General features: G+C 43.0%; 1 long non-coding RNA gene across 1 annotated transcript; it reads right to left on the minus strand.

The window, feature by feature from the left end:
* Positions 1-896: 896 nt before the first annotated feature.
* Positions 897-11,594, minus strand: LOC147757853 (uncharacterized). Its single transcript, XR_015321191.1, has 5 exons — positions 11,281-11,594; positions 10,715-10,855; positions 6,074-6,306; positions 5,286-5,611; positions 897-1,291 (listed from the first exon to the last, which is right to left on the minus strand). It is a non-coding gene; the product is annotated as an uncharacterized LOC147757853 (long non-coding RNA).
* Positions 11,595-11,820: the final 226 nt, after the last annotated feature.

Consider the following 11,820-nt stretch of genomic DNA (forward strand, 5'->3'; position numbering starts at 1 on the left):
TTACGCTGTCACCATACCCATGTAGGCTGTATCTTCCTGAATAGATTATGCCATCTGGCGAGCGCAAACTCAATAATCTATGCACCCACATATGTGTAGAGTCTGCTGTACAAACGCATCATGATTGACAAATCCAAAAAAGTTTCCCGCAATTTTTAGAACTCCAGTTACAAAAATGCCCCCTTTCACGCTTGTCGCTCCTTCCGTCTCGATTGTCCCTACCCGACGTGCTCAAATTTTGCTGTTTCACTAAACCCAGACCTGATGCTAGGTCTGACCTTCTCTAGCCTCTGCCGTGGCTGCACCCGTTTTCCCATTCGCGACTAACATTATTATTATCACTACAGCGCTTAACTCGGAGAAGCACGTGCGCTTGATATGGCATCGCCCCCAGTATCAGCACGAGTGGGGTGGCTGCGACTACGTTTTTGTTGGATCAACCGACTATCCTCGACTACCTCCGACAACCTCTTCCTTCCCCCACATCTCAAGCAGGTTTCGAAATGGGAAAGGATATTGCCCACAGTCGAGCAACCAGCGTTGCAGTTTCCGGCAGCATTCGGGCGGATTGTTCTGGTAGCAGACACGAGGCCTCAGGCTCGTGCAAAGTCGCCGCCGAACGCCAGACCTTCCGCCAGCCGGTTCTGACATTGGGTTTTCTAGCGGGACAACCAGATGGCCTCCGGTTCCGGACTCCGGTGTTTGGTGGGCGAGGTAGTAATGAAAAAAAAAGAGGGTAGAGAGGTAGGGGCGACTGCGTTTGCTGAACATGGATTAGAGAAGTAGCGCAAGCCAAGTCAGTTAGATCCCATTGAATCAATATGCTCTTTGCTACATAGAATATAGAGAGAACAACTAGATAATAAGAATTTACGATACAATAAATAGAAGCATCATGTTTTTTTTACAGACAACAGAACTTATAGACAGAATAAATCCAGCCCCCACCGGCTCCTGCAAAAAGGTCGACGTTTTTCGTTTGTTTCGTTGTTAGTAGACACACGCTCCGCGCCATCGCTCACCGCTTTCCTTAATATGATAATGTTAAATTGTATATATATGTATACAATTCCCGTTATGATCCGCTGTGCGCTCTGTCTACACGGCCCGAGCAGGTGGTTTTTTTCCTATTTGCGGTGCCTTTTATCGTCCAGTGTTTATCACCGAAGTCGCGTGGCGTCTGGTAGCCTTCCGAGCTCTGCCCATTGTCGTTGTTGTTTTCTGGTAGTTGAGTACGAACGCACGTTGTGCGCACTCAACCAGGTCTTCAGCGTCAACGTCAAAGATAATGCTTGGGATGACAGATAAGGGCAAAGGAAGACAACAAAGGTGAGACAGTGCGAGGGGCAGTTATGTTAGTTTATTTAAAAGTTGGTGCCATATAACGTTATAGGTCGATGTATTGGTTGTGAAACGTTTTCTCCGGTGAGATAAAGAAAATGCTGCGCAAAGAATGGAAAAGCGTTTCTTTATGCGCCAAATCAGAAGCTGTGTTTATTCTAAGTCATAATCCCGCTGCTTATGACAAGTGATTGGGTTCAAGGGGGTTACGAAAGGAATTTTATGTTTAGAATTTTCAAACACCTCCATGATTGAAATTTCCTATTATCTAATCATGTTAATTGAGTGTACGCTATCTACACGAAGATAGTCAATAGGAAATAATATTCGTTCTCATTGATGCATGCGCGAGGGTATCTTTTCAAAGTATATATCTTCTAACTTACTAATTTGCACTAGCTAATAACTACACAGTGTAAAAGTTATAAAAGTACAACGGTAAACCCTTAGATGTAAGTATGTGTACCTCATCATTCAGCAAAGCATCTAGGCTACCGATAATGCATGCCGGCTGATAGTTCTGTCTAACTGCTTACGAAGTGGGTGTTCCCTTGAGTACATTTCAGTGTTTACCATACGGACAATCGAAATCATCTATAGAGTATCTACGAGATGTTTTGACAACGTCGCGCCCGTATTACCAAGATATTTATCGCAGCCCAGAACATATCACCGTTCAACGAGTCTCTCTACAACCAATCTTTGAAGGATTACCCTGCGCATCCATTCACGGATCCCCAAATCTTCGTGCGCGTCTATTGACATGTCACACTTTTTTTTCTATATCTAGTATACACATAACATGCGACCATCTAGTCTTGTAGATTTGTTCATTTTCTCTTTTGGGGCACGGCCTGATACGTTCAACTAACAGCTTCCTTACACCCCTTCATCGGCGGTGAATCAGAAACGGAGTAGGCATTGGCAGCTAGTACTGGACTTTCGACCTCACCGTGGGCCCATTCAGTCGACGCCTGAATGTATGTGTAGCTCGCGGTACTTCTCTCTGGGAGCCAGTAGCCATTGCCAGCGATTACCAGCGGTCGAATGGAACCAGCTGCGACCACAACGGGAGCAGCTGGTAAAAGCGCTCCAGAGTTGTCCGACGCCGTGATCCATCGCCCTTCTGTTTGAATCGTGCTCTAAGCACCCCATAACGCTGGTGATCTTCGCCCCGCCTGGTAGTTTGCAGATGAAGCAGCTTTCGATGAGAGGCTCGTGCACAGGCGCGGCCTTTTACTCTATATGCATCGCGTCGCAATTGATTGTTTTCCCCGTAAGCTGTGCTGATGAAAACCGATCAGTAGCTGGCATCGTTGCGAATCATTGAAGGATGCCAATGTGAAAAGGCGTTTATGTAGACAAAGATGTAGGTGGATGTTCAACTATAACACTTTATCTAATTCCAGCCATATTTGTTATGCCATGGCGGGTTAAGGCGATCAAGATTTTCTCACAATGAAAATATATGCCATTTGTCATAACCATTAGATGTGTTAGGAAAGCAAGATTTAGTGATTTATTAAGTTGTATCTGTACATTTAATTTTTAGGAGAAAGCTAGAAATAACTAAAAGCTGAACTTGAACTTAATTCGATTTAGCAAATCGCGATCAACTGTGCCGCGTTCTTTCTTTACATTGAAAATGCACAGTTGTTTTTTGTCTAGATGTAAATCATACACACTGCAAGATTATCTCAGAGTGACGTCGCCCAAATCTTTGAACTACCAACTTAGGCATACTTTTCAATTGGGCTTCCGACCCATACAATCTACGATTGCGTCGAAAGTCGAACTCTAGAAGCAGGCCTAATGACCATTGAACGACATCGTATGGTAGCGATTTATCTAACAGAGGAAGCTAGCATTCCTTTTAGTCATTGTGTGATACAGACCCTAAGCATTTCTATATGCATCCGACGAACGTGTTAACAAGAAAAGCACTAGAACAGAGTAGAGGCCTTTTCAAAGGACGCACTATAGCGGAACACAAATAACTGTTGAAACGTTCGTGGTCAGTGTCGCGGTCGACATTGTTATGTCTGGACATTTGCATCTATCTGGATTTTGTTAGTCATGCGTAAGATTCTTTCGTCGCGTTGCCCGCCACCTTACATTTACGTTCCATCCCACTGGACAGGGCAATTGCTGTTCACGGTTCGACATTTAGGAAGAGGATTTAAGGCCGTCAGAGTTCAATCGCGCTCCTTGCTAAGCCATACATTCAATTCTAATTTATAATAGATGTGAGCTTGTGAAAATCTTTCGCAGCTAGGCCATTGCGCTGTTAATCAAAAGGAGTGATAGAGATAATAGATGTTACTGACGTACTGATTAATGATATGTTAAGATATGATTACAGTTACCCAATATCTTAATTTGTGTCCTATTCTTTCCTTCGACTTTTCCTTTATATTGGTAGGCAAATGGAGATTAACAAACAAGCTCGACATTGGAATTAGCTCAAAGAAAAGTTCAAACTTGCACCGAAAGCGACTTCCCAGCAACATGTTTCATGTCACAATCAGGTGTACTTCGCGAAGATTCTTGTGCAGCGCGTTGATCAGCGGGGCTGTCGATCTCTTACCAGTGAATTCTTTGGCGGTTCCACGTTGCAACACCTAGCCGTACATGTTTCCAAGGTGTAACTGTGCTGGTGTTTTAAGTTAAGAGTAAGTTCTTAGTCGAATAAACACTGCTTGCCCCGCAAAATTGACCGAGAGGCCTCCGGAGTCTGTAGTGGCTTCGATGAGAACTCGATGCAACGCATCTCGATAAGTCGATGAAGTTTTATTAGCAATCTGTTACAATGAGAGGGAGACCCACGAGGCGAACTAGAGAGAGTCTTCTTGGAGCTAAGGAGTCATCTGGAGTTCTCAACGTCGACAAATGCTTACAGCTCGATCGGCTTATGGTCGCTGCTACTGCCATCTGGTGCAGTGTGAGTTCCTTCGTGTTTTGCGCTAGGTAAGCCAGCGATTTAGAGCGCTAGCTTCTCCAGCAAAAGCGGACATCAATTTAAGATCGATAGTGGGCGACTTTGCCATTCAACTTGTGTCAGGGTCTTATGTGTAAACTAACGAAGAAACTTTAAAACGGTCTCGTAGATTCGCTAGTCTAGTAAAATCAGAACGGTAACTCGTAAAAAAGTGTACATATATATATATATATATATATATATATATATATAGTTTAACTACATATAATGCTAATGTTCTGATAGGGTTCGTTAATTGGTAGTTATTTAATTGGTTCGAAATTATTTCGTCCTTCGGGACTCATCTAAATTAAATTTAATACCCAGCCATCCGCCCCACTGATCGTCTAGTACTTCTCGCCCTTCTGTAATGTGTGGTCCAAATCACATAGCATTAAAAATAAATGCTTATAAATTATTATAGCTTTGGGATTTTTTTAGGTCCCGATAGGCCGATACCTCAACCTAATCCTCTTATCTGTCATTCTCAATGATTCAGTGTTAGGGGAACTTGTCCTTCTTTTTGATGCATAGTACGACGATTGAATACTCATTTGAACAATTGTTTCATGTAGAAACGCAGTCCTAAAGCTGCGCCTAAGGAATCACGGCATATTACCTCATCCTGCTTATAAAGACGCAATTATGCTTTCCTAGAATCTATAAAGGGAGAACTCAGTGTATTGATGGTTGACATTATCTAATGAACTAATGAACCAAATAATCATTTTAGCGCTGCTCTGTTTTCGTGCTCTTTCTCATTCTCTTATCAGCTGAGGTCATTGATACCATATGATATAAGCAATAAGCTCGCTTAATCGAAAATTAATTAAGCGAGCTTTTTGCTAATAGGCGATGTGTTAAAAAACAAAACAACTCACTGGAAAGCTTTGAAATGCGACTTCACATCAATAAAATAGTAAGTATATTTTTTTATAAATTATTTTTTAGGAAAAAATATTCTTACCTGAAAGTGAGTAACTAGTCGTGTCCGCCAAATCCAAAGCCAGTCGGGCCTTCATTTTCCACCAGAACGAACGATGCTACTTCGTCAGATGACGAACATCTGCGCGTGTTAGGAACAATTCCATTCGGTTGCAAAACTGAGTGCAGGGAGAAGATTTACCCTTATGTATGTCGCATACACAATAAGTGTTTTGACTACCGAGATCCATTCTCCTGAGCTGAGGTGATCTGATATATTCTCATACAGAGGAAAGTCCAGAAGGCAACACTTCAGCGGAGGCGGTGGCACCTGCACCTAACTCGAGCATATCAAATGCCGCAGCTTGCCTTGACATTTGTTGGGAAAACATATTGGCCTTTGAATCAACTATCCTGAAAAAGAGGCTGGGAGACTAAATCGGCCTAATGCAGGCTGAATCGCGTCCTTCGTAAGTATCCCCCTCCTATTCTGACTGGCACCTATACTGACTGAAACAATCAGACTACAGTACTCTATAGTTCAAGTAATAGTGCCTCCGAGCTGTATGCTGTTTGCTGTAAACATAAGTCACCGTTTGAATGGGCATAATGTGTTAGAAGGATGGCGCTGAAAGGACGGGAAAGTAGCGAATGCTTCTAGTAAAGCGAATTAGTAAGTGAGTTGCAACAGTTCGAGTGGCAATATTGCTACCAGCAGGGGGAGGTATGGTATGGGTAATGATCGGTGCGGGGGCTTAAACACTGGTGAACTGCTAAAGAATGGAGGCAATAGGATTGGTAATTGCTGTTCATGAGGTGTCCAACGCTTACCAGCTGTTACGTCGCAGTGGCTGGCCTTAGCCGCTGTGGACGGCTGGCAACCGTGAAGATCTAGTTTCTTGTGCTTAGTAAGTGACAGTCGGCGTGTGTATCGAGGAGTTCGCATATTAAGCATTTGATTCTGTTTTAGGTAAGCTTCATATGCTTTTCTGTCGTTTCGAGCTCGAGAAGCCTGAGGTGGTCTTGGCTGACAGTATATACCGAGCTGATCTGCAGGAAACGACCTGCGTCATACAGACAAAAATGATAGGTTAAAAGATCGGCAGGACACAGAAGGCCTACTAATAAAATTGACTCCACAAAAATTCATCTAAGGGCAAATGATACGAATGTCTTACATTACCGTACCTTAACAGGATGAAATGATTCGGTCAACCTTGTATGGAATATATTATCAGCGAAACTGTCCTGCGCAGATTCTGCTTAAACTCCTGTGGATCTAAGGGTAAATGCCGATTCCTCTTAAGCATTGAGAACACTTGGGTGCAGAAATTGATTTTGATCGATGCATATTTTTAAATTAGTCGTAGGCTTATCTAGTGCGATCGAGGTCAATTCGATTGTTGCGCATCTCAAGCCAATACAGATTGCACTGAGTAACTCAGAATGGGTTCATCCGAGTGTAATTCAGTCTCGGGCAACAAACTCATTGCTTACAAAAAAAAAACAAAAAAAACATACAAATAAGGGAAGCAAAGGAAGTTCGTCGACCTGCGTACGTCTGCAAGAACAACGGTAAGAAGAACTGGCATCCTTCTAACATTAGCAAACCTATTGCATAAAGTAGTCTATGACCTAATGATATTGGTCAGTGTTGTCTGTATCTAACGAATGCTAGCTCATATTCCAAGATAAAAACGTTTCCCCGAATACTTTTTTCGTCTTAATTTTTTCAACCGTCGTGTCAAACTTGATCACACCTAGTCCGACGTTTGGAAATTGTCGTTAGCGGATCCGAAGATCGACCCGCACGAAGAGCTTTGCCAAGACCTAACTCTGTGTCAGACTACGGTGTCCCCATGAGGTTCGTTGGTAAAGATGAGCGCAGATGATACGTTTCATAATGCGCTTTCGTAAGATCATCACGTAAAAAGAAAATGCTCAGAACCGTTTTCGCTGTCGATAACGATAGCTATGAAATTATTTGATCCAGTCTGTCTGTCTGTTTTTGCTCTAACTAATGGATAAAAAAAATAATTTTCTCAACAGGTTAGTATACGGCCACCGCACAGAGTAACAGACCACATGGGCCTTGCGAAATCAAGCCTTAGATGAACATTAATCGCTAACCACAAATGATGTATACCCTGTGTATGTATATATATAGGTGTACATGTACAAATGGTGTATATAACCTGTACCTACATATGGCCTTCCCTTGGTTCTCTTCGTCTGTTGCTGGACCCCCCTCCCCCCATGTAAATAACCGAAAACTTTCTCCTCTACGTATCGACTTCAACGACCGCGAGCTTTATCATCTTGTGCGCAATCTCAGTGGTCTCCGAATTTCTCGCCCGTGATCTCCAATCGTGAATCAACACTCCGTGGGTGAACTTGTCCCTTCTTTCGGCATGGGCTTGAACTGTAGATTATTCAAAAGCGTTGCTACCACAAAAACGAGCGACGGGCAGTGAAGGACCACCAACATAATGGCAGAATGCGGAAATGAGGCAATATAGCGCAGCCTAATAGTGTAGGCCCATGTCGTCGATCGAGGATAGAGAGAGAGGTTACGGCGTCGAGATGGATGAGTAAAATCAGTTTTAAGGGCGGTTGAAGGTCAGGCAGGTCGTAAAAACGGGGCGAGGAGTCGGTGAGCGAGTGGGTCGCCGTGTAACTGGATCCTGTGGGCCGTTTCTCTTGGAATCATCCTGCGGCGGCCGAAAAGCACCTCTCAACATACATAGAGGTTTCGCTTGTGATGAGTTTGGTGCTATGTTTGAGTGAGAATCTTGGGCCGCACAGCATGGCCAAGGCGTCGTAACCAAACAACGAATCTTCTCAGTGATCTATAATGACAGCAGTGATAGATAGTTCATATACGAGTGCAATAGTCTAGGTTTTACAGGGTCGTAGTAAAGGGTTGTAGTGAACCTGTGTGAGCGAAGACATACTTGTATCATATAACATCGCGTCATAGTGGATAAATATTTTTTGGATTCAAGAATCTTTCGGGGACTTGTACCGGGAGAACGTATAGCTTCGAACAGCTCACGGCGAATCAGAGTTTAGATCAGATCGACGTTTTGCTGCGTGCAAATAAACAGACGGGAGAGCGCCACATTATATATATGATTAGAGAAATTTTAGACTTCTGGTTTCCAATTCTCAGTTTGCCGCTATTAACGTTAATATTTTTTAAAAACCGTCAGGTCTGAGTCAGTACTGAGTCGACGGTCCAAGCACAGATAAAGAGACCTGGGCCAAACGGCACAAAATTGCCCTCAAATTATGATTAATGTGTCGATTTGGGCGGAATCGTATTCGCTCAAAAGACTACTGGACAAGCCCCATTACGCCTATCGTCATTACCTGACAAAGCACCACCGACGTAGAATCGTTTAACTGATCTGGCTACTGAAGACGTTTAAGGACGTCGCCAGCAAGCTTTGAGCCTGCTTTCAGCACGTGTCATCATGCTAAATGTAAAATTCATTATTAGTGTGCGTATATCATGACCAACTACAGATGCGAACTTCGTTAGCCCGGAAACTGGGGTAATACGAAACACCTCAAGACGAACTGCTACCTTTCATCGGCAAGTGGCTTTTGCGGGCGTCCATTGAGAGGTTGAACACCGAAACCCATAATTTAGGGCTATTTTTAAAATTCGATCGCTTGCGTCTAACTTCACTTCACGCCTTTTACCGCTCATATGTTATCAAATGGTTTATTATCGATAGTGGCTTTTGATGCTGGCAACAGCGGATGCATCGGAGGAACGTTCGCATGTATTAGAAAAAAAAATCGATAGTTCATTTTTCTAATTTTCTTATGAGATAAAGAAAAAAATTCGTTGCAATAAAAATGTACCAGAGTGATTAACAAGTTTACACAGAAGCATTGTGTTTTTTACCATGGCATAATATGTATTGCATCATCATATCTTAAGGATTCATATAGCAAATAGCAGTAAATAGTATAGATTTACTAAAACATAATATATTTAGACAGCGAATACTCGGAAGAACTCTAGAAACCATTTTCCCTCATTTAAAAAGAGGTATTAGCTCTACATAAGTTCGATTTAGCATTCACTGCACGACAATGGGTTCTTCTAACTTTAGACCGGTTATAGTCACAGTAGTTTACACTAAGACGGCATACAAGTGTTTAAAGGTAAACCATGGCCATACAGATCTTTCTTTAACCCAAGTCGCTTCAGGTCCTCAATGTAATCCACAAGCACAATCCTTGAAACTAGGGCCTTACCCAGCAGTCGGTGCGTGAACACTCTCCGGGACAAATGAATACGGGATTTATTATATAGGAAACTGCTCTTGTACTTCGCTTTCTAAAAATCTTTTCTACATTTGGGTTCCTTCGTCAATCTGTATCTAAATATGCAGCTTTCCCAGGTCTAGCTACCGTTTAAGGAGCACTCGCCGCCTAACGCTCTTAACTCTGATACGATTACAGAACACCGAACAAAAGCGAAACAAATCTAGATAAAAATTTACTAAAACAGAATAAAGAACTGATACAGCGACGAAGCAAAAGTATACAATAGCTAAAATTTTCCAGAACGGCTCAATAGCGGGCTTATTTAAGCATAATATATATTGATAGCGGAAATGAAAGGAGTCCAACTGCAGTGCTTGATCAGATGCATTTGTAAAACTGGCAGGTTATCGGACTTTGGTTCTCATTTTCGATCTATCGTTATCAGTTTGCAAACGAGTAAGGCCCACCTCAATTTTGTCCTTCATTTTGGCTTGTTGACCAGTATCACTTTCATTCAATGCATCGTAACATGGAGCGTTTTTTTCGAGCGATGATTTTTGGTTAGCCTTAATTGATTTCAATCTATTTCATTTCTACAATTCTACAACAGATTCATATTAAGACCCTTAGCAATCGTATCGCATGACGCGCTTACCCCGCTGATAGAACTGTGCTGATGATCACAAATCTCTCTCTCAGTACTAACCGTATTCGCTAATAATACGACTGTCATTGTTACCGCCTCCATGATAGTTTACGGCGATAAGCGCGACGCGTTACAGAAAGTGTCGAACCGTTAGGAGGTGCTGGCACTGCTTTGGTGAGGGGCAGCCATGTCTAACCCCCTAATTGACCACTGTATTCACCGAGTGTCAGCTATCTGTTCCTCGTCTTTTTGCTCCACCTTTTGAGTTGTTGCTCTACTTTCCATAACGACATGCCTGAATCTATACATAAACGCTTGTTCACAGTTCGAAACAGTGTTGGTTCGCTATCTCACAAACCGGCTGTCATACAATAGGCCGTGTCCTATACTCGACCTTGCTTTTTCCTTCTGTGAGTATTATATATCGCTATTAGGTTCGATAATCGCAGGGTTTGCGCTGCTAGAAAGCTAGTTGATGAGTCCCAGTTCGAGTTTCGATTCAGCCCGTTGCGCTCCTATAAGCTGACCAAATTGGTACTTACCGTTGACGCCCGCCGTCGCCGTCGCCCGGTGACCAAGTGCCATGTCGTTTGTGGGAACGGAAGAACTCGACGCGAGTAACAATCGAAAGCAACGCCAATCACAGACGAAAACGAAAGAAACCTACAAGAGTGCCCGCTCATCTAGAACGACATCAGAAGGTTAGACTGTAATGTGACAATGGTACAATTCATGCATACTACTTATGATCAGAAGGTAAATATCATACTTGCTGCGGCACGAATTTGTCTATGTATCGAAGCGTTTATATACTTGTAGCTGATACAGATGAATACATGTCTGCATAACCTAAATCATCGTAATAATGGTCGAACGAAATCAAACACATAATTTAGCGCTACCTGAACCAGACGTTCAAATTTACGTAGTATATGAAAATGTCCTTTTCTCAAAACGCTGCTCGCAGATAAGAAACTGAATAAGATAAGACGTCTGCCAACACTACAACGCCTGCTACAAATTATATTTCAAACTAACTACATACTCTCGGATAGCTCGACTTCAATGAAGCCTTACCAAGCATTATGACGCTATGTTCTCTACATACGTTACCAAACGATCCAGCCGTCTCGGCCCTTGATACCCTTACTTTCTCCATGTATTCATTGACATCAGCTTCTGTGAATGAAAATCACAGCGGCAAAGGGTACCCCTCGTACGAGTGACATAAGGGCGGCTCGACCCATTGGACTACGTGATCCCGATTCGCCAACTGCCAACCACGACACAGTCTGAGAACCATTTGAAACAAGAACAACAACAACAACATGGCCGCCATCTACCAAGGCACGATCGTATATAATTTCTTGCGTACATGGCAAAGCAGGCGTTCACTTCGTTCGCGGATCTTCGTACTATCGTAAGAACGACGAAGGAGGTCGAACCCCCCCCCCCCCCCAGCCGAAGACCCTGGCTTTCTCTCATAACGACGAAAAATGTCGAAGCTAAATTCGTGGGCCCCGCGGTGACAGAAGGGGTTAGCTCTATAGGTACAGAAATAGAGTACAGGGAATGAAGATGAGGCGATTGAGAGTGAACTCGACGACACCGTGCATGAAGAACGCTAGGAAACAGAATGATCGACAAG

The sequence above is a fragment of the Varroa destructor genome, unplaced genomic scaffold (genome assembly GCF_002443255.2).
Source record: "Varroa destructor unplaced genomic scaffold, Vdes_3.0 BEIS01000002.1, whole genome shotgun sequence".
NCBI lineage: Eukaryota > Metazoa > Arthropoda > Arachnida > Mesostigmata > Varroidae > Varroa > Varroa destructor.